Below are 25,261 nucleotides of genomic sequence, written 5' to 3' on the forward strand. Positions count from 1 at the left end.
TTCTGAGGAAAGATGGCTATTGGCTGAGGCACTCAGCACTTCTCATAGTCTATTATCTTGAAGGTAGCTTGGGCTTGGTCTCACAGCATGGCAGGAATCCAGGCGAGAGAGAGACAGCAGAGGTATTCACATCTCTTGATGCTTAGGCTTATCCCTGCTACAGTATCACCTCTGCCAAAGTCTACTAATCAAATACATCATGAAACCAATCCAGAACTAAGCGATGGGGAAACAGACTCCACTTCATGATGGGAAAAACTTCAGAGTGCTGTTGCTAAGATGCAAACACCAATAGGGGTAAAGAGTTGGGGCCAATTTTGTAGGCATTCAAAGGAGATTGTGCAATTACGTAATAAAATTTACCTTTCCATTCTCTGTCTTATAATATTTCTCCAAAATATTTGATACATTGGTGTCTAGTTGCTTTCTAATTGATATCATAAGAAAACTTCAACATTTAATAAGAAAAAAATGCCAAAATAAAATCTTTTAAATGTTAATAAACTCAGTTGAATTGCAAAATGTAAATACCAATTTCATCTCTTCTTTAACCATAATCAGCCTTCTATAACCTTAGTCTGAGTGCATGTGGACTCTTCTTTATCATGAATTAAAACCAGCATTTGAAGTCTGTTTGTCACTTTCTGAAATCAAGATTACAATTAAGTGTTAATGCTACCAAATATATCAATCATCTTAACACAACCCTTTAGGCACTCATACAGAAGCCTTATAATCCTCTTACAATACAACATATGAGAAAATCTTGAAAATTCTTGTTGTGATATATATGCATTTTATACATTTTTATTTTATTTATATTTTATATATAAATAAGAGTAAAAATAATTACTAAAATAATCAGTTTATGTTATTATTTTTAATGGCAAATCAAGTAGATTTTAGGTGAAAAGTTTAGAGTTGAAATCATCTATCTTATGTATAAGGTAAAAATATTTGGCCTTTTTCTAAATTATTGTTAGTTAACAAGAAGCCAATTTGAAAGGCTGTTTATAAAACAATTTTATAGTTACTGTTTGAAATATTTGTAATATTCTTCAAGTATATTAGTAAGTTATTGGAACTTTTAAGAGGATTAATCTCTGAAATTAATTTTCTATCATAAACACATTTTTTAAAAGTTGAACTTATCTCAATAGTATAGTATTAAAATAAGCTTATTCCCTACTTCAACACATAATACATTTTTGCTGAAATAAATTACTTTCACAATAAATATATTATGAAAAATGCATATTATTTTTCTATTCCACTGGAAATAAAGGTAAACTTTAAAGTAAGATGATTGTTCTATAAATTTCAAGACAATTCTAAGTAAAAATGTGCTAATCTCATCTTAATGGTGTTACCTTAAACTTAAGCCAAATCATAAGAGTATAAGAAACCAGGGTAGGAGGGAATGAAATATGGGTCCCTGAGCTTTAATAAAGAGTGATTATTTCAACTGAGGTTTTTTTCAGGATTTGATGCTTTTTTACATCACTGACATTATGGGAGATATTATCAAAATTGGTAACAAATAATTTTGAAGATGTTAATATTTGAAGAACTATAAATGCAAGACTATAGTTACAAATGCTGTACATCAAACTTTTCCCTTACGCACTTATGAAAAAATAACATTATAAATATAAAGATTTTCTGTTTTTCATCTTTCATCAACCATGAATGACTTTCAAATTCTTCTGTTAGCACAGGAGGAATAATGTTTCAAAATGTATTTTTTTGAGCATGTATATTGGCAATATAAGGGGCTAGCTGAACTTCTAACACCTGGCAGATATTAAATCTCAGTTAATGCGCTTTTTCTCTGGTATTTCTAAAAGTGCTGTACTGCAATACTTTTCATTTGTTGATTTACCTGGTTAGACAGAATAGGTATCTAATTTAGAAAAGGTAGCTCTTGTTTAATGTGACTTTTATATTTATTTACAATGTTCAGTATTACGTTACATTCTCCTTAATGAAATCAGCTAAATTCCAATAACAACAACAAAACTCTGAGGTATTCACATAGAGTAGGGTGCAATAACTTTTGCTGTTTTTCCAATAATTCATTTGGCACTTATTCTTTGTAATAAACAGATCTCTTCATGTGCTCTGAGGGAATCTGATCTTTCACTAAGGTAAGTGCAACCCCAAGGGTTCAGAGAGGATGGAAAGAATTTAAAAACCTCAAAGTTGGCTTCTGTGAACACCTGGTTAATTATGTGAGACAATAAATGGGAAGTATGACAACTTTAAACATACTTACTTTATTTCCAGGCTACCAGGTTGTGTGTGTTTGTGTGTGTGTGTGAGTGTGTATGTGTGTGTGTGTATGCATGTAATTGTTTTCCTGCTTCCCTATGTAGAATACATATTAAAAAAACTTTATAATAAACCTTATGAAAGATAACCCTCCAGACTCTGGCTCATCTAATTTTACCTTAGAAGGAATAGGATTAGCTACCAATCTTAATACCAAATACATGAAAAGCTACCAGATCATTAGGACTGGAAATCAAAGCAAATGGCCATTTAGGAAAGATCTGAAATTGTTCGTCTGAATTATTTTAAATGTTAGGGATATTTGTGATATTTTAGTATATGGAAATATATTTTGCATTAAGTCTCATCTCAGTCTTTACATGTATGGATGATATACATGTAATAATGTTTATGTTCAGTTGTTGTTTATGGTCAATGAGGGGTAAGAATAACTCTCCCATTGTCTTCCAGAGTAAAATTAACAGCCATAATAATACAAATAATAGCTAATAAAATATACTATTATATCAAATAGTTAATCTTTCCAAAACCATGCTGATTTTACTATTACTATTACAACTTTACTGATTAGAAAGTTGATTTTAAGTAGTTAAACACTTACTTGCCCACAATGATGCAGTTCACAATGGGTGAAACTAGAATTCAGATAGAGGTGATGATTACAGAATTTGAGCTGTTATTAGCTGCTACACTGTACCCTGGATCATTTGACTGTATTAGGAGGTTCAATCTCACATTTATATTTGTACTTATGCAAAGCCCAAAACACTCCGTTGAAAATGAATACGGTTATGACAGAGGTCTCCTTTTCTATCACAGGTTTCTTCCCTTTATACTCATTAGAGCTAACCTAGTAAATAAAAAGGTTTATTTTTATGAGAATGTTTCTAACATATCAATATTTGCACATGCCATATCATTACCAATAAAGTTCACTAATGAGCATGGCTTTGTACATCAAGAACTGTAAATGGTCCAAAGTGTGTCTTATTCTCAGGCAAAATAAGTAACTTACCACATATATATTTGATTTTGGAGGTGCCTACAGAACTCTTCTGTACCATCGTATCTCCACTCCCCAAATCCCAACCACCATCAAACACCTAATTTACTCATCACCAAACTCTGAATTAGCAGGATGTGTTATACATGGAAAAAGCTCCAATGTGGGAAGAGTTGATAGTTGAAGGAAACTGCAGGCTTGGGATTTGAACTAATGCTCTCTCCATCCCTATCTCAGTAAGAAAACACAGGATCTTGCCAAAGAAATGTCACAATAAAAGGGAAAATGAAACCTCTATGGTACTGTAATATTCTAAATGATATCAGGACCTAGAAAATGCTATCCTTTCATAAATACCATTGTCAAATATCAAAATGTTAGTGGTATAATAGTAGAAATTAAAAATCTAATTAGATCAATATACTAATTTAGTAGTGAGATCCCATTTCCTACTTCAGATTTGGCTTCAATTCCAAAGAAAAGTCAGAAAAAATATTTTTAATGCTGTTGTAATAGCATTATAGTTCTTTATTTTTGTTTTGCCTCTGTTTCAAAAATTATATCTATGTAATTTATTTTATAAATTTTAAAAAAGGCCAAAAATTTTACCCTATCTATGCAACCTTATTTTTGCAATATAACTTTTTGTATCTCCTCCAACTTGCAACTCTTCTATCAAGAAGTAGAATCTATCTTCCACCCCTTGATTTGTGGCTTATCCATATGACTTGCTTTGACCAATGGAATATGAACAAGTGTGATGCTAACAGAGATTTAAAACTATTTATGCACTGGATCTTGCTCTCTTGTGGCTCAGTGAATCTTGACGCTCCATGTGCAGACACCTGAGTATCCCTGGAGGATGACAAAACTTTTCAAATGAGGACTTTATAGACTAATCAACTTGCTGTCAGATATTTAAGCCTTGGCTGAGCCTGTGTGGACAGAAAAAAAAAAAAAATTGTCTAAGCAATCTAAAGAATTGTGAGAATAATAAATACTTGTTGTTTTAAGCCAATAAGTTTTGGGGTGGTTTGTTACACAGCAAAAGATAATTGATACATTCTTTAGCTTTTTGTTGTTGTTGTTGCTGTTGTTGTAGATACAAATCTTTAAGAAAACATAGTTAGCACTTTCTGGCATGAGAAAAATACATATGGAAATGTAAAAATATGAATGTTCACACTATTCAGTAATTCTAAGAGAGCATCTAATTGCTAGGTTCTGAAATAGAATGAAATACCACTGCTCAGTTTACACAACGCAAAACTGGCTCCCGTTGTGTTGCCAGTATTACATGTGAGGAAAATGAGAAGTACGGTTATGTTTATGTTGACACGTCTTCATTTCAAGTTTAAGCATTTGATGTGTTTATACTTTCCCCCATTTCCTTGGTTCAGCTGCACTGTCTGGGTTTTAACAAGCTTCAGTTTTACCTCATTCGGTGAGACAGTGTCTGAGTTTAGGATTAACATTTGTACAGTGAAACATAAATGCTCATGAATTGTATATAATATTTTAGCAAAAGCTTATTTAGTTTTACTGCTTTCACAAATTTTTGGTGTAACCAGCAGTCTTCTGTTACTCCCTTACAAGTTCAATTTAATGAATGGTAAGAATGTAATAGTTGGAATGTTTGTAGTCTCAGTTAACAAGTTTAGTAGGTAGCTGCTCTCTGCTGTGAAGTAAAGTTTCAAATTTTATTTTATCTTTTTCTATTTCCCTCTATCCCAAATTCAAACTGCTTCTCTTAACAAATAGATCTAAAAAGTTTAAGTTACTCTGAAATAAGTGTATATCTTGATCAGATTAAGTAAAAATAATGCTTGAAAGTTTTTTAAAAACTACGCACAAAGTTCTATGTCACTATAACACCATTTTTCTATCTTGTGTATGTAGCATATTTTTGAAATCTTCTGCTTTCCCTATTTTTGCCCGTCTTCCAGTCTCCTGAAATAAGCTCTTCCTGTTCTCAGGAATTCAGTGATCTAAACATCATAGATTTGGAAGAAAATTTAGAGGCCTTCCTGAGTCTATATTTAAAATATATTTTACTCCTATTATCAGTAAGAAATGCTTTTTTATATATAATATTAATAACGTATCTTCATAAATTAATATTTATTTTCACATTTTCATCAATGCATGATGATAGTTTTTCTATTTTATTTTGTTTCCATTGACTTCTATTATATTATCTTTTTATTTGTTGGGTTTTTTTCTTGTTTTGCTTTTGTTTTTAAGTGTTGGTCACTCACTACTAAATTGATTTTGCATTTTACTATTGGATTTTGACCTATAGGTGGAAATACACTGTCCTACATTAGAATGAATAAAATAATTTACATCTTAAGATGCTTGTTATTATAACTATTTCATTCCTTCTCATCTTTCTCTGCTTTTCTCCTAGTAAAGTAGATATCTCTATTCTAACCTCCTCTTAAAGCAGAGGAAATGTTATCTCCACAGACCTCAGGCCTATGGCAAAGTCATCCCATGAATCTTCTATCCTTGGATCTCCTTTTCTTTGATTTCCTGACAATTATAATGACTCTCAAATTGGCTTATAGTTCATTTCATCTTTTTTAAAAAGTGTCTTTTTACCTGTCCTTCTTAAGCCACCCTACACACATATAACCTGCTTCCAGCTACTTTTAAGTTTTATTTTTTAGCTTCATTTTTTATCCCAGTGGCCCCTGCTCCAAGACTTCATCTTAGATACTACTCCTTGTGATAACAGCCTTTATCATCATCATTTTTGTAGAGCCCCAAACACCACTAGGAATAATTTTAAATGACTGGAATCAAATATGGTTAGCAAAAATGACTTCCAAAGATGGAGAAACTAAAAATTATTTTGATGAGAAATGGGTCCCTCTACTGGTTTAAAAAATAATGAAGATTTAATTAACTAATTTATGTCCCTTGAATGTTTTTCTGTCATTTTTCTAGATAAACATTGGACGATGATATCAAGTAAATAAAGTTTGAGAATATATTTCCTTGTTTAGAATTATGTCAGGTAATCTCTCATATATGAGCTGAATTCCAGCCTACTCTACTTCCCAGAATTACTCAGAACTCACTGGAGGGAAGCTCTTGCTTTTCTGCCTCTGGTATCTGCTCAAACGCAGGCACTCTTACGGTTACAAACTTTCCCAGCTTCCACTCTCTCTTATGTTTCCCACCCCAAACCTTTCAATGCATTTTCCCGCTACTTACCTATGTCCATCGTTATGAGAAATGAAGTATGTTATTTTCAAAAGTATCCATCCTTGCAAGCACATACAATTAAAGTGGGATATGTGCATTCCTATCATGACTTTCTAGACTTTCAGCTGTAAGATGGGGATGCATTTATACTGTGCAGAGAATCTCACTGTGCTGAGAACCTATATTCTTCTCTTGGGAATCAAATCACTTCCCTTCCTTTCTCCTCACTAACCTCAATTCCCAGTTACTCAGTGTTTATTGATCGCAGCTAGATGTAGATAGAAAAGCAAAGTTCAGGGTCATAGGTCTCTGCTAGAGCACTTTTGCAGTTCTGAAGATTACTGAATTCATTGTATTGCTAATTGGTGGATTTTAATAGGGAGAAGAAAATCAGTCAATGTGGGCTGAGAAAATAGTTAAGTGCCAATAATCTTACTTCATATTTAATAGTCACCACAGGCCTTCCCTATTTCATCCTTTGTTTATTAATAAAGTATTTATTTATTGATTCATTTCATAATGGTTATACAATTTATAACCAGAGTCTAATTTTGATTTGATAGTTTTTATTACTTCTTTATAGCAATATAGGTCACATAGTAATCTGCCATTTTTCACTAAAGTCAACATATGAATTGTTATTTGATCCCTTTAATCTGGAGAACCAGCTGAAATTTTTGATTTTAGAAAACAGAAGCGAAAAGCAGAATTTTTCTTAAAAACAAGAGTACTATGTATATCCTTAATTCTGTAAAACTCGATCAATGGAAGTCAGAAAGTACTAAGAGCAGACTAATGACAACTGTTGCCAGACAATGCCTCCTTGATGGAATAAGCTACATAAATAATTTGTAAGGCCCCAGTGCAAAATAAAAAGTGGGGCTTCATGTTAAAAAATTACCAAAAATTTCAATTCACCAACAGCAAAACATTAAATTATTCTCAGGGCCCTTCTAGGTATATAGGACTCTTTGCAACTGCACAGGTCATGTGTATCCATTAAAAAGGCCTTGATTCTAGAACTTGTTTTGCAAATGTATACTGAAAGCTACAATCTCCTCCTCATCTGTATCCGTATTTATTGTATTGAGTCTTTTTTTTTTTCTTCACAGGCAGAACTTCTTGGAAGAGTACTATACTTGCTAGCAAATTCATTGAGAAACTGCTTATATGTGTGGAAAATAACACAATTAGATTTCTGCTTCATACTATTAAGCAAATAATCAGTTCTAGGTGGATTTAAGACTGAAATGTAAAAATTGAAAGGTTTTTTTTTGTTTGTTTGTTTTGTTTTAATTTTGAAAACAATAGAGATTATGGCTTTAGGCCAGGGAAATGTACTTTAAAGAAGGTGTACAAAAAAAAACACAAAAGTTGAGATTGATATATTTAACTATATTAAACATTTTAGAAACCAAATTAAAAGGCAAATTAAATACATTAAAAAAGTCAAGGCTATAATGTGAGAAAGTTATCTATCATACAGATAGCTGATAATAGGTTGCCATCAGAATGTATAAAGGATCCTTTAAAATAGGCAATTTTATATTTTAAAAAATACTATAAAAATGAATATACTTGAATGACCTATATAGCTATAAAAACATGCTCATTATCAGAACACTTCAGGTACCATTTTACACCACATCCTCATCTCCATCAATAGCCTTGGATATAGTCACAGAACTTCTGAGTCACAAGGGGTAGGGTGGGGCCTTGGAAAGTTAATTCTGAAGAAGTTCTCTGAGGGATTCTGATGAGTACCATGGTTAAAAAATGTTTTCCTGAATTTTAACAGATCCTGGTCCAAAGGAATCAATCATCATAGCCTAAAATTGTAACTTCCACACAGTTTTTCAATCTGTCACTTCCTTTCCATTGCTGTGGTTCATAGAGGTTTAGAGAGGGACTTTGGTACGTGTAAAGAGGTTGGTCTGAAATGTCAGACAGCAGTATGCTCCAGCGGTGCAGGAGGTGCGAGGACCATTAACCAGAGACTTCCAACAACCACATGGAAAGCAAGGAGAATAGAGTTCATGAGTCTCCATCAATGTCTTCTATATTTCTATATTTCTATATTAGGTGGCAATCATTTCCTCCAAACCCTTTCTCTCTAAACCCACAGCTCACAGAGAAACTGTATTTCCTGATGTTCACAAGAACCTGTCTCACTTCTTTCATCCTTGATTGATGGAGGGAATAAATCATTCTTCACTTCTAGTGAAAAAGCAGGGAAGAAGTGCTCAGGGAAGGATGCAGCCAGGACATGGGTTTTTATTGGACCTGAAAAGATGATTAGTTGCCCTACAATAGAGCAGAGGCATGTTCTGATAACAGTAACTTCTGTATCATTTGAGGCAAAAACAGAAAAGCAAACCTTATATAATGTCTCACAAAAGAACCCTTTAGCTAATCTCCCTAATATGTAAAAAGCTGTAAATCTTAAGAAATAAAAGATTAAAAGTATACATAAAAATGGGTAAAATATGTGGATAGAATTTACACAGAAAAAATAAATATATATAAATTATATGAAAATTTGCACCGTATTTTTCTTTATAAAAATGGCAGAGATTACTATTACTGGGAAACTGGAAAATTTCAAAAGTTTTACAGTTTATTCTGTAGCTGTGGCTTTTGGAAAGCAGGTACTCTCATGTCTTACAAAATGGTCAATCTCTGTCAAGGAAAGTTCCCTTTCATCTATAATCTCATTTTTAGAAATCCACCCTGACAATAGTCCTTCCAGAATACAAAACAACATATTACAGTGAATTGTTATAATTTTGTGTTGCCTCAGCATTCATTTTGAATACAAGTTAAACTTTCTGATACCAGAAGCAGGGCTCAGTCATTCTTGACACAATTTCCAGTTCTACACCACACTTATATGGCTCAACCTGGCCAAAGGACTTAGATCCATCTCTCCCGCTTCTTTTAAAAGGACAGTCAGGCTTTGCCTGGGAATGTAAGGTGATCCACACCGTATTCCCTTACGTATACTGCTAGTTGCCATGTGCTCTTCTCCCTGTCTGTCTGACTCTTCATTCTTGTCTCTTATGACCTGGGGAGAGGACTGCCCTATTGACTCATTGTGCCTCGCTGCCCAGGATCTGTAAGTGAAGATCTTTGGATTTGTTTCTTTTTGCGGTAGTATATTAAATTTGCGCCTTCCATCTGAGAAACCAGGAGCTTCCCCAGGCTGAGTTTTTTCCCGGTAATGCAGGCAAGAGCACGAAGTCAGGCTTTCAGTGCCAGAGCAATGGTTAGTCATAATCTGGACACAGGTCAGACAAGAGCAACACAGGTATCTGCCAGTATAAAGAAGTTTCCCATGTGACAGACACCCCAACTCCACACCATCATCACGAGTTGGACAACTAGACATTAAGCTATCCTCCGAGTAAAAGAAATAAATATCCTGTGAAAGGCGTACTGTAAACACCCACACCCGGCCCCAGTCCTTTTCCTTTAGGGCAGGGTTACCTGGTGCTCTGGTACTGGAACCCCAGGTTAGCTGGGGGCACTCAAAACGCATATGCAAATGTTATTTTTTATGATGCTATTTTGTAATAGCAAAATTTCAAAACTTAAATTCTCATCTATAAAAAACTGCTTTAATAAAGCATCATTAAAAAAAAGAAATACTAAGTAGCCACTAGAAAGAATGAGAAAAATCCGTATAAATTGATAGAGGAATAATTTCTAGATTATAATTTTACAGAAAAAAAGAAGGTCAAAAACTGCATTTAATACATTAATATGCTATCATTTGTGCAAAAACAAGATACATTTCCCCCCAAAAAGAACTAGGGGAAAGATAAAGCAAAAGGTAATAAAAATGATTATATATAATGGATGGAAGGGAAAGGGTGGAGCTAAATATAGTGAAAGGAAGATTTCCTTGAGTAAAACTTTTAATATAGTTAAAAATCTAAATAAAATTAAAAATCTAAAGCTATCTAATAACTGAGTCTATAATTATTACTATTAGTGGCAGTATCCCTATTTATGATGTTATTTTATGGGTACTGTAGAATAAAGCCAATAAATTAATACATTAATTTTATTAAAAGAAGACATGCTTGTAATCCCAGTGTTTTGGCAGGCAAAGGAAGGAGGATTGCTTAAGGTCAGCCTGAGCAACATAGTGAGACACCATCCCTGCAAAAATGTTTAAAAATTAGGTGGGCCTGGTAGCACAAGCCTGTAGTCCTGGTTATTTAGGAGTCTAAGGCAGGAGGATGGCTTCAGCCTACTAATTTGAGGCTGCAGTGAGCTATGATCACGCCACTGCATGCCAGCCTGGGTGGCAGAGTGAGACATCATCTAAATATATACATACATACATACATATGTGCATAGTTTTACTGAAAGAAAAAGAAGTACCAATATAAAATACAAAGTAAAAAAATCCTGTTAACATGAAAATTTTATTAAAAATATTAGTTTGAATTCTTGATTAAAAACACCAAAAGACATTTCCTGTGTCTGTCCGCTATGAAGGTCTAGAAACAATAATAACCTAGTAGCAATGAGACACCAAATGACCAGATATTCGTTTCTAAGTACAATTGCTGATTATAAGTAATTAATATCTATTATGCCAGAAGCAAAAAAAATACTAAAAGACTCATGAAGTAAAAGGGAGGGGGCAACACTGACCTAAAGGGGCCCCTTCAATTCGGGTTAATTTGAGAATCTCCTGGAATAATGACAACATTTGATTATAATCTCCTAAAACTGCGAGTCCAAAACCACAAAACATAAAAAACAAAAAGGAAAAGTCTCCTTTTACAGAAGACTACCAATAGAGCATAGAATAAATGATGAAATTAGATGAAATGCGAGAACTAATGAGTTTGTAGCTCCCAATGTAAAAACTCCTTTAGGCAATTACTATAAATAGATGTTTAAACCATTGGGTTAAAGATCATTGGGGAAGAGAAACTTTTTGCATCAGTTGTAAATTATTACCCACAGATAATTACCGAGGAAAAAATTACAAGGAAGAGATATGACAATCACTACTCATAACCAAGTGATCCAGCAGTTACGCACACAGTTGAGCAGCCTGATATTATGTACCTCCTACGTGTGATGCTGTAGAGTGTGCAGCATTATCCATGTGGTGTCATTGCTAAATGACAGATTTTCCCTGAAGGTAATTATGATGAAATAAAATAATGCAAATTCAGAAAGCAGAATGATCTCAAAGAAAAATGACCTGACTCTTCAAAACAAAATGTAAAAAACTAATAATAACAAAAAACAATAAAGTATTTAAAAATAAGACACAAAAGGCGTGTGTTAGGGGAAACTCTTGTAGATTAAAATAGACTAAATAGTCATAACAATTAAATGCCATGATGAAACCTCATTGGATCCTATATCAGGAAACAAACCTAAAAGTTACTTCTAGGACAATTTGGAGCATATGATTTGGACTGAATAATCAATAATCTTATAAAATTATTGTTAACATATATTTTATGTCTGATAATGATATTGTGGTTATGCTGGATAATGTCTTTCTTTTATAAGGTGTTTGCTGACGTATTTATGAGAAATTATTGTATCTGCAATCTACTTTTCAAAAGGTTAAAAATTATATGCAGAGAGAAAGAGAGAGAGAGCAATGGCAGAGGACAGAAACACTGATGAAGCTAGGTGAAGGATTTAGAGCTAGTCATTGCATCTTTAAAAAGTTCTCTATAGAGTTTTTTTTTTTTTTTTTCTTTAAATAATACAAAGTTGGGGAAGGGGAAAGTGTTTGTCTCATATTTACTTTCTGCAGCTCATATTCTGCAAGTTATATTCTTGTTCTTTTCAAACTGTACCAAAACTCCCTTGTTAAGCAGTCAAGCTATAACCACAACAGCAACACCACACCCTCAAGTACAGTTGAGTTTTGTATATTGTTCTCTCATTTCAAAGAGCAAACGGTTATTTTTTGCCCTCCCTGTCCATCCCCCCACTGTCTCTAAAGGGCAAAAGCCCAGATAAGCAATTTAACAATTTACATTAACACAGAAGACTTAGTATATGATTTCAGGTTAAGGTGATTTCATAATTGCTATTGCTGTTGTTTTTGCCTATTTATATAATTTTTCCCAGAACAAAGAATTCTATGACACAACTGGTGATTATATATCACAGCTTTAGGAAAAATCTAATTACCTAAAAATTGTAAATGACTCCCATATAGTCAATTGTAAATGACTCCCACATGCTACATTACGTGGATTTGTGGGATATCCTCACAAAATTTTCCATTAGGTAAAAATGCGTTTCCTGAAATATTAATGATACCTGGAATTATTTAAGCAATGTTAGTTTTCTCCTTTAGATTAGGTCTGTATAGTGCTAAAACCTACTAATTGTTTAATAAATACATGCTGAGTAAATCACTGAATGTATGGTACTGGAGTCTTGAGGTTCAATATCAGTAATCAATAAATAAATCTTTGAGTATAAAGGAGATGTCTGAGGGAGATGTGTAGAATTTAAGGGAAGTAAGTCAAAGAAGAAAAATAAACTGAAAGGGGAAGAGGAAGGGTAAAAGAATGGTAATAACTGGAAGCATCAAGAGGGATGTTTCATTCATATTCTTTAATTTTTCTCTTAGTCATATTTCAAATGAGTACTCACTACCTCATAGCTAGAGGCTACCATATTGGAGAGTGAAACTTCTAAAAAAATTCCATTTATTGCAGAACATTCTATGAGGCATCACTGCTGGGGAAACTATTAGAGTAAAAAAGAGGCAAGAAGTAAAATAAAACTTGAAGAAAATAGGCAAGAAATAAAACTGTAACATCTGTAACAGTTACATCTGTAGTTTAAAAAATGAATGAGCAGACTTAAAAAAATTATACTTTAGATTTTATATTCTATTAACATACTTGGTTTGATTTCTCGTAGACCCTTACTTTAGTGTTTCCAATTAGAATTACACTCTTTAAAATTGTGTTTGCTGCATATAAAATAATCATTGTTGTAGCAAATCTTTCAAAAACTAAAGTCAAGGCAATTTAAAGATGTGTGATGGAAAAGAGAGGGGGAGTGAAGTCAAGAAGCAACAATTAAGGAAATGTCTTAAACACCAACTCTATTTTGGTTTTCTTGAGCATTTCCACTCTTTCCACTTGTGTTAGTCACCATCCCGCAGTTTCCTTTCATGTCACTGAAAGTGAGTTAACTCAGAAAATAAAGAGGCATCTGTCTCCATGCTTTCGCTATTCTAAAAACAACTTACATTGCTCGCTACTGCGGCATAGAAGTTTAGTCAGACTCATTTGTTTTTCAAGTATCTTCCACTGTCTGCTCAGAATAAACACTATTGGAAAAAATTTACTATAGTAATCTTACGTGAGTTGTTTCCCTCTCTCTGAACTCAAAACATTTTTTCAGTATATGAGAAAGGCAAACTCAATTATGTTATACTCAACAGAATTTTATGGAATCCCCTGACAGTTCAGATAAACTACTAAATGAATGTTTATTAGAAGCATGCATGCAAACGATACATTATAGGGAGGAAACTACTCGAAGCAGTTATTCCACCTGTAAACAAAGTTTGCCTGGGAAGATTTTATTTTATTCCTAGAAAAATGGCATGGATTAGATTGAAAACTAGAGGATATGTTATTGTAATTTTGTTTGTCTGACTCTGAAACTTGTGTAACCAGGAATGTCTATTCTCATAGATTTTGAATTTAGACCAAGTAAAAACTTGACAATAGACTTGGTGCCTGCTTTTCCCAAACATCATAACTTTTGAAAAACTCATACCATCAGCTGTGGTGAAGACAGGAGATGAAGAAGATAGATAGATAGATAGACAGACAGACAGAGAGAGAGAGAGAGAGAGAGAGAGAGAGAGAGAGAGAGATAATGGACATAGATAAATAAATTTAATGGCAATTCTACAGTCTCCTATGAATATCTGCACCACTCTTAACAGATTTTAAGGTTTATTTTGTCATCATTATGAAACCAAAGAATAGGTAGAACTTGCCTAAATTTTCAACAATGGTTTTAACACAAAGTATAACATTTATAACAACATATATTGTATATAATGCCCTTAACTATTTTGATATTAGTTATCTCTTCATTATTAGGATTCTAATCAATAGAAGAATTGAAGCATATCAGTTAAAAATCTGTTAAGTTAAAAATCTTAGTTTAAAATATTTTAAGGAATAGTATATCTGAGTAGAAATACATAGTCATAGAATGACAAGCAATCAGAATAACAATGGAACTTATGTTATATTAGTCCTGGGATATCATCAGATGATTCCAGACATGACCTTAATTGCTCCCCATAATATTATACCAGTGTCGTGCATATATGAGATAGTAAATATGGAAGTGTGCTTCTAAACAATTTCCTGATAATGAATGTTTTAAAACTTATCTGTGACTCTACTTAATAAGTCTGATAAAATTGTAACTAAAAGAAGGACAAATAGGGTGCAAAAAAGAGGAAGAAGAAGGAAAATAAGAGAGAGAAGGACAAAGATAGGGAGAGAGGGAGAGTGTGAACCACCACTACCATTATCACCACCACCATCCCAACAACAACTGGGATAGCAATGTTTCAATAGGGTAGTATTATTATCATTATTATTGCTTAATCTTTATTTCCATTAGCACTCTAAGTGAGACACATGAAAGCTTCCTAAGGAAATAGATTTGAGAAAACCAACTCGCAAATCTAGTGCTTCATTATATCAGCTGCATAAATTGTTTCCTAATTGGACACTTACTCATCTTTTAAACATACTACCAGGTATACAATGTTCAGGTGGAAAACCAGTTTAGGTTAATATGTCATGTTATCTATTAGCACGGTAGCTGATTACTAAGTAATGCAAATGTTTAAATTACCAAATAAAACCTATATCCTAATAAAATTTAACTTTAATTCTCTAGAAAATACATTTAAAAAATGCACATTTTCAGGCATCATGGAGCATTTAGACTAACATTTTCCTTCATATTGATGTCAAAGAGAAAGAATCAAAGTGACTTATATCACCAAAAGAAACAGGAAAGAAATATTATTTTAAACACCTACTCACAGCTGTTACCAAAAGTCATAGTAGTTTTACTATCATATCAAATAAAAAAAATCAAAACATTGTTTGTCTTTATTATTTCCCACACTGTGAGAAAGTAAGTGACCATGCTAGTCGGTGAATTTTCTTCCTTTCTAGTGTACGCGACAAGAGTAGGTTTTGGCGTTTGTTTTGCATTACTGTCATTCTACGAAGAAACTAGAAAATATATAATATTTGTATATATTAATTTCAGAAACCAAATTGCATATTTGTAATGAATATTAAATGCAACAAATTCAAAGTCATAAAGAATTAGATATACTTTTATGTTAAGATGGCTTTTCTGTTAGGCTTATCTTTCAAAATTATAGCATTGAATAAATACATTTATCTGGTTTAGATCTGAATGCCTACATTTACATATGCACATCTTCGTACAAGTCAGACATGCCCACAAATATGCTCCTTTAGTAGTCTGAGCAGTTTTGCTGACCTGTTCCGAAATAGAAAGAAAATTATTAAGTAGAAATTCCCCAAGGGGAATCAAGTTTAAGTAATTTAAATGACAATCTTGTCTAACTTTGCATTTTTCTATAGGAAGTCATCTCCTGATCTTGTCAGAAAGAATTTTTTTTCCTTTGTAACTCAATAACTCCCACATATGCCTTTGTTATAGTAGTCACTTCATTTTCAGTTCCTTTTCCTTATTTCTCTCTATTACACATAGAACATAGAATTTTGATTAGTACTTAATGGCCCATTACACATAGAACATTGTTTAGTATTCAATAACAGATAAATGAATGAACAAAAATTATTATTTAAATTCTATTAGGTTTCACATACAGCAATTCTACAAAAGAGTGCAAGGGAATAATTAAGACACAGAGCCAGTAGTTTATCAACACAGAATTTGGTTCCTTTAAATTAGGTGCTTACCGCATGTTCTCACTCATAGGTGGGAACTGAATAATGAGATCACTTGGACTCGGGAAGGGAAACATCACACACTGGGGCCTATTATGGGGAGGGGTGGTGGGGGAGGGATTGCACTGGGAGTTATATCTGATATAAATGACGAGTTGAAGGGTGCTGATGAGTTGATGGGTGCAGCACAGCACACCAACATGGCACAAGTATACATATGTAACAAATCTGCACGTTGGGAACATGCACCCTAGAACTTAAAGTATAATAATAAAAATAAATACATAAATTAGGTGCTTAATATTAATTTGTCAAGTGGATTTATAATTAAATTATGCAAAAATTAAGTGATAATATTATATATTATGATCTGTAAAATAGTAAGAAAGCATCTTGCACATGTTACAAAAACAGTAAATATCCACTGTTTTGAGTTGACTTATTTATAAAAATCTCAGTTAATTCCAGTTAAGTTGAAAAGTTCTGTTTTGGAAAGATTTCCCCCCACCCTGGCTAAGAAGCATTAATGACAGCTTAATCCTATCACATCTTTTCATGAGAATACTATGTTTTGGCAATGACCTCAATTATACTGCTAGTTTATTCTTTTTCTGAAAGATATACTATGAAACTTTTAACTACTCCACTCCCACAACAGGATGTTCTCCTCTGATTGGCAGGGAGAGTTTGAAGGTGGGCTGGCAGAGACTGTGACCGCAACTGACTGCGTTCTGCAGAATTATGGTAATGAAATTGGAAGCCAACTTTCGTGAAGCAGAAACCCTCAAGGTAATTGCCATGTTCTATAACTTTTCCTCCCATTTGGAAAACAGAAATAAACAGCACAGTTTCCCCATGAATCTACTGTCTTTACCAGTATTGTTTGTGGGGTATACTTTGCCAGTTGACATTACTTTAGTAAACTTATTATTATATGGTGAACACCTGCCCCATAAATATAGAATAGAAAAGCTATATTATATTTGTGTTTGGTGAAATGAAGTGTTACCCAAACTCAGATGTGGTGAAGACCTTTTGTGCTCTCTATATTTATGGGAGCTACATGCCACTTAACATATACCAAATTTGGTAAGCAAACAGGCTTGACTCAAAGTTCAACTTTACATGATCTTTGTGACCGGAGATTGGGTCATTCAGTTTCTAACGTATAGTTTCAACTAAGTTGGAATTCTAAGTATGTTTTAAATTTTAAAAATAAAATGTTAAGTTTCTTACTGAATAGCTAAATATTGAATTGAAAGACTACTTCTACACTAGATTGATGGAGTTTTCTCTTATTAGTATAGAAAACCATCAGAAGTTTATTTAGATTGGGTATTACTTAGGAAGATAGCATTAGAAAGTACAGCCTTATATTTTCCTATAGCAACAGGATGTAATGGTGAGAAAGAACAGAAGCCAGAGATCTGGACTTGTATTTCTGCTACTTTCTGTGTTCTTAGATAACTCACTTCAATTCTCTGAATCCTAATTCTTTCTTTAAAAATACAACTCTATTCTGTAAGTCTGTTTTTTAAGTATTTAGAAATAACATGTATAAAGACCAAAAACAATCTCTGGTATAGAAAATTAAAACACATTGTTACCATGATTGCTGTTAATACTACTACTCTTGTACTTTTAGTAAAGTATCTTATAACTTAATTATTCTAATATTACACTTTCCATTTGTCTTATTGTGAAGATGGAAATAAAGTTATAATTGCAACCATCAACAACAAAGACATTGTTGAATGTCTACTATGTCCAATTGTAGCTGGATGACAGGACTATAAGAATTGTAAAACCAACACAATGTCCAAACCTCTTTCCTCAAGTCAGCTGGTATTGCCACTGAAAAGGAATTTAGTCTGAACCACCTAGAAGAAGGTATAGCACTAGAACTGAGGGTCAAATACCTTGAATTGATTATCAACAATTTCTTCATTTTTCAAATAAAAAACTGTGACCTATGAATGTAAAGGTAACTGAGAAACAGTTATTGATTTATACACACACACACACACACACACAAACACACACGTATATATTCCAGATAAATGTAATCTTGGTATTGCTAATTTCATGTTGTACTGCCAAGTTATAAAACAAAACATAAACCAATCTAGTACGCCCATAAATAGAGTCTGGTCATAATTCTCTGCTCTCCTCAGACTGGAGAAAACAATGTTACCAGATAAAAATATAGTGAATGACTGTCTTAACAGCGAAATTGAGGAACCTGTTTCCCCAGTTAAATTCAATGTGAATTTCCTTACTTTTTATTTCATTTAGAAGCAGAATTTTCCATGAAGAATATACTGTAAAGAATGTCTTTATATTATACTCACATTATTAGTCATACTCATGTGCAATGGAATATTCTATAACAATTTTTTAAAAATCTGAGGTAGCTTTACATGAACTAACGTGAGCAAATCCCAAGACATGTTAGGGGAATAAAACAAGATTTTACAACAATGAGTATATAATTCTATTATTTTTTTCTTGTTCTGGAACTTAGCATGTTTAATTTAATTGTACATTTTATTGTTGTGAAAACCACATTACATAAAGTTTACCATTTTAACCATTTCTAAGTGTGTGGTTCTCTAGTGTTGAGTATATTCACATTGTTGTGAACAAGATCTCCAGAACTCATTCATATTGCAAATCTGAAACTTTATACCCATTAAACAATAATTTCCCTTTTCTCCCAAGCTCTGATAACCACCATTCTACTTTTTGTTTCCATGAATTTGACTACGTTAGATATCTCATATAAGTGGAATCATACAGTATTTGTCTTTTAATGACTGATTTATTAAACTTAGTATAATGTCCTCAAGGTTCATCCATATTGCAACATGTGACAGCATTTCCTTTCTTTTTAAGACTGAATAAAATTCAATTTTATGTATATGCCATGTTTTGTTTATTCATTCATCCATTGATGGACATTTGGGCTGCTTCCATCTCTTGGCTAGTTTCATTTTTTAATTGAAAACGTATGAGATATGTAATGTCTACATCCATTTATAATTGGATATTTATGATACAACATATATATATAAACATTTTACCAAAAAATAAGTTTTGAGAGTAGACGAAGATATCATCTTAATTTATTACCAACATTATTTCTCTAGAGGTATAACCACTTTTATCAGTTCATTGTATATCACAAAAATATTTTTTAAAAATGTATGCATCTATGTACATTTAAAATTGAATTATGTATGCTATGATATTGTATTTATTATTCTCTTTTTTAAAACTAGCACTCCTTTAGAGTAATAGTTGTATCAGTAAATAGAACTTTATCTCATTTATTTTAACTGTTTATTAAATATATGATTATTCATGATTATGTGGACTGCTTTCACTATTGTGTTATCATTTAACTATTTTTGAAGTATAACACATATACAGAAAAGTATACACACCAGTTAATGTACTTTCACAAACTAAATTCACCTAGATCTGCAAATAGATGATTACCAGCCCCAGAAACTTCCCAGTCACTATTAACTCTGAGTGGCAACCACTCTCCTGACTTCTAACAACATAAATTAGTGTTGTCTCTTTTTGTACTTCATGTAAATTGAACCATACAAACAACATTCTTTTTTGTGTTTTATTTCTTTCATTCAACGTAGTTTGTGATCCTTATTCCTACTGCTGCAAATACTGGCAGTTAGTTTTTTTCATTCTTATTTCCATACATGCCATTGTATGAATATAAAACAATTTGCTTATTCATTCTGCTTTTGATAACCATTTGATTATCAATGGTGGGCTACTATAAATAGGGCTGCTGTGAGCAATATTGTTCATTTATTCTGGTGTACACACTGTGGTTGGTTCTACAGCTGGCAGTGAAATTGTTGAGTCAACAGAGCATGTACAGATTTAGCTTTAGAAGATCCTGACAAATAATTTTCCAAAGAAAATGTACTACTTTGAATTCGCATCACAGGGTGTAAATAAATAGTTTTATCAGAGGTGTGTGAACCAGAGCAACTCCATCTTAAACAGCAGCTGAGTAAAAGGAGGTTGAAACCTATTGGGCTGCATTCCCAGACAGTTAAGGCATTCTAAGTGACAAGATGAGATAGGAAGTCAGCATAAAATACAGGTCTTAAAGACCTTGCTGATAAAACAGTTTGCAGTGAAGGAGCCAGTCAAAACCCACTAAATCCAAAATGGCAAGAAGACTCACTGCTACACTCCCACCAGCACTATGGCATGAATAATCCACCCCTTGTTTAGCGTATAATCAAGAAATAGCCATAAAAATGGGCAAACAGCAGCCCTCGGGGATGCTTTGTCTATGGAGTAATCATTCTTTTACTCCTTTACTTTCTTAATAAACTTGCTTTCACTTTGCACTGTGGACTCACCCTGAATCCTTCCTTGCCCAAGAACCCTCTCTTGGGGTCTGGATAGGGACCCCTGTCCTGTAACAGTTTCTTCATTTTATTATCACATTTAGTATTTTCTACCATTTTTATTATAGTCATTGGTGAATCTACAATAGTATCACATTGTGACAGATATACGTGTGCTATAATATGCATGCACCATTTCTAGGAATGCATACTGCACTTCAATGATTGCCTATGGTCAGGGAACTAGAATTTGGATGTGAAGTATATAGTAAAATTCACTTCTCATTTTATAGTTTTTGATACTATTTGAAATATTTTAACATGTGCTATATTATCTTTTTAAAGTTTTCCTTTCTTTCATTTCCTTTTTAATTTCTAAGAGAAAAGTAATTTAAGTCTTTGGTATTAGTCTAAAAACCAGTTCACTTTTTATCCCAAGGCCACTGGGAGTTGGATAATCACATGGGAAGTGTAAAGCTCAAATTCTCTTGCCAGCCCTTAAGTTTTTGTGGACAGAGCAAGGAGATGGGAAACAGAACAGAAGTGAGACTGAAACTCCAGAGTAATGTGAAGAGCCAGATATTCATGGCCCTCCCAAATATCGCTTACTCTTCTCTTTACTATCTAATTATTACCGATGTTGAAAGTTTCTTTTTTTAAATATATGTATATGTTTGTGTGTGTGTATGTGTGTGTGTGTGTGTGTATTCCACTGGAGTCCAGCCTAGAGGTGTAGAAGCAACTGTCTCTGTCTCCCTGATACTGGCCTATATTTTCATACTGGCCTGACCTGAAGTGGAAATCAAGAGAAAAGTCATCAAGCTGACATATAGGTATGTGACCAAAATTCCTTATGCTAGTAAAAGAGAAAGAAAAAATAAAGCAAGGAGAAAGTATAGAATTAAGAAGTATGATTTCAAGATTTATTCTTTGATTGAATAAAATTACCCTCAAATGACTCAACTAACAGATGACTAAGGTTTTACAAGTTGTATTGTTAGGGAACTCATACTTGGAAATCAGCTACCTGTGATTCCCTCAAGAACCTACTGGGCCAAAGCTCATATGATTCTTAAGTACTGTTCAGGTTGCAGAGCCTTCCTTGTGCAGTGGGATAGTGTGTTCCCTTGTGAGTGTAACAGTAAAGATCAGTGACAGGAGATGGGTCAAAGCAATGCATTAATACCACCAGTAGAGAAGAATTCCCCATTAATTCTTTTCACTTTATTGGACTGTTTCTGTTTTCCCTAACATTGTTTGTTGTGTAAGATAGAATGGTTAGGTTTATAATTAGAATTTGGCAGGGGTGCTGTGAGGACTCACATCTGAATTTGATTAAGGGAAATGCATTTTACCCAGAGATGCTGGCCCTAGAATAGGATGACTTAACAGCATGTCTTTGGATTGTTCCTGTTGGAGAGAGGATGAGTACATGTTTATTAAGTAAAATAATTATATTAGGTGGAGCTATTCATGGAATTATACACATATGTGTTAACTAGACAGCTAAAAAATAAAATGTGGAAGATATAATTTAACCCCCTGTTTGCTCACATTTTGTTTATTAACAGCAAATGTCATCATTTCTGTGGATCCAAGCCTCTACTCCATGTGATTCTGGGTGGTACCAGTGCAATAAGTGCCATCCTATTTTCCCTTTCTCACGTGTATCAAAAAAAAAAATAGGTCTGACTTAGCATATTAGCCATCAGTTTGATCACAGTCATTGGCTTATTTATGTGATGTCAGCATGAATTCTTCTCTGGGATTTAACATGTGGGTGCCAAAGGGAGAAGAGCACATATGGGTGCTAAAAGGGAGAAAATATGTATTTATAATTAGCAAAGCATACTAAGCTCAGAGGTAACCTGGTTTTAGAACAGGATTGTTACAGCTCAGGTTACCTCTGAACTTAGTAGGCTTTGCTAATTGTGTGTGTGTGTGTGTGTGTGTGTGTGTATGTGTAGCTTACTTTCCTCTGACCTTAGTAAGCTTTGCTAAGAACAGTCTAGAGTCTTGTGTATACATATTACTACTATGTTTTCCAACATGGAGGAATCTTACCTACAATAAGCCAAATGACCAACAACAACAAAAAAGGAAAGCTGATGAAGCCAAGAGACAGAGTGACTGACTACTATGTGTCCCTAAGTTACTAAAGCTTATGTAGCCTCCAAGTAACCTCCGAGGTAGAATTTTCTACAGTCCTATAGCAAAGGAAGAGCTAATCAAATATAGAAACAATGGCTAAGAGACAAGGTAATTAAGTGATGGAAACCTAAGTCTCTGAATCAGTTGGAGGCACATGGATTTTGGCAGTTTGTCATGGGTATTTGGAAAGTCAGGGTCACAATGTAATTGTACATTTTTATGTAAAGAAAAATGTTTCACCTTGTCACATTCTAAAATTTGTGCCACTGTTATATGAAGATGGGCTTATACATATATAACTTTATATATAGCTTGATGCATGGTTTTCTATAGTTTGTCTTTGACTTAAGAATCAACCATAATTTAAGAGGAAAATGGATTATTGAATAGTTAGTAAACATTAAATAGTAATAATATATAATATGTTAAACATGTCATTGCTTTTATAATCAAAATATGTGCTTACATTAAGTGACTGGAATATTCATATTATGAACAATATGTAGTTATGATTGTCACAGGTAGAGGAGAAGTGTTCTCTCTTGCCAGGCATTTAACACAGCCTAATAACATGGATAGAGAGATAAACACTCAAGAGGAATAATAAATTTATGTTCTGCTGCTATAAGATGATAATTTTATGTTTTATTTAAGATTGAAGCTTATGTTGATATTAAAAATTGTGCTTAAAGGTAGGAATGTGAATTAAATTCTTACTGTATTAAGCCTATTTAGCAAGTAAAAATAATTTAGTGTATTCAACACATCATGTTTTATAAAGGCTGTATTGAGGAAATGGTTACCTTGCCACCTTAATAGTGGTGTATAATATGAAGCACACCAAAGGTCTAATGCCTTCATCTTATTACTTTTTTCCATTTTCTCAGCTGAAATGACAAAATGAATCTTCCTGGTCTGTGTTTTGAGTGAGTTATAGTCAGTAGCATCCTGTGCTCAAAAAAACAGACTTCACTCAAGGCAAACAGGCGTGGGAGGAAGGAACGTGTGACTCAAAATTCATCTGAACTTAAAAGACTGTCTTTTCACTCACGCGTCATCAAAATTAGGTGTGTTATGTCATAAAGCTTTACCTTCTTACTAAAACTGTGTTTTAAACTGCTTAATTTTGTTGACGAGAGGTGGAGTGGCAGAAAGGAAACATATGCATTGATTATTTTTTAGTATACTGGAAGAAAAGACTGCATGTTTAAGCAATATAATTTGTAGGTTTTAAGATTATTTGATAAAAGATAAATCCTCATGGGCTTCAAAAACAGTAAACCTATTAACAGATCTAATATGACTTGAAATCATTTTAACTACAGTGTGTACATTTCCAATGCTTGATTAAAAAATTGCTGCAAGTTATTTACCCATTAGCTCATCAAATTGTCTATTATAAGGAGCCTTTGTATATAATGTAATGCATGTTTTTAAATGGATTATTTAAGAAATTTGATTTTAATATTCTTTCATTATTTTCTTTTTAATAATAATTGACTCTTAATTATAAATTTCTCCTAGTAAAAATGTATATTAACTGAATATGGGTTTTATAACTTTTTTTAGTGCCACTTTAAACTTTTTTCAGGAATTTAAGTCTCTCATAATTTGTAGTCATGAAGAATACATAGTTTATGCTGTTTGTGTATTGGAGATAATGTAGAATGGAATATTATTCAATGACACACTTCACGCTAGTGCTGGTCTCTTTCACTGTAGTGAAGTCACAAATGAATTTGCTAAAATGTATTAAGGAGATTTTAGAAGAATAAAATAATAAAAATTTTTTAATTCTTTTTCTACTCACTGAAAGGTTATACTTTTTAATGATACAAAAAGTATTTCGAATATTCTTGCATATGAATTTGTAAAGAAATATTAGTTTCTCTGCAAAGTATTTTAAGTAAAACTCTGCTTGGAAAGAGGTTCGATAAACTTTGGAGGACCCTTCAGGTTCTTGAGTCAGTGATTCTGTGATGTAAGCAAATAAGACAGTATGGATTTGAAGTGGACATGTTTCAGCCAAGTCCTTCTATGAGCCGAGCCAAGCCAGTCATCTGGTTTTAATGAACCTCCTTTGGAATGCAAAAATTTTAATGTTTTGCTTGGGGCCACTATAGTTTTAATTATTTGTATTTGACATGTGTTGAGCAATAGCTAAGCACTAGTGATTACCCAACACAACATTTTATGTGGTGCTTGCTTACTTT

This window comes from Papio anubis, chromosome 4 (assembly GCF_008728515.1).
Source record: "Papio anubis isolate 15944 chromosome 4, Panubis1.0, whole genome shotgun sequence".
Lineage (NCBI taxonomy): Eukaryota > Metazoa > Chordata > Mammalia > Primates > Cercopithecidae > Papio > Papio anubis.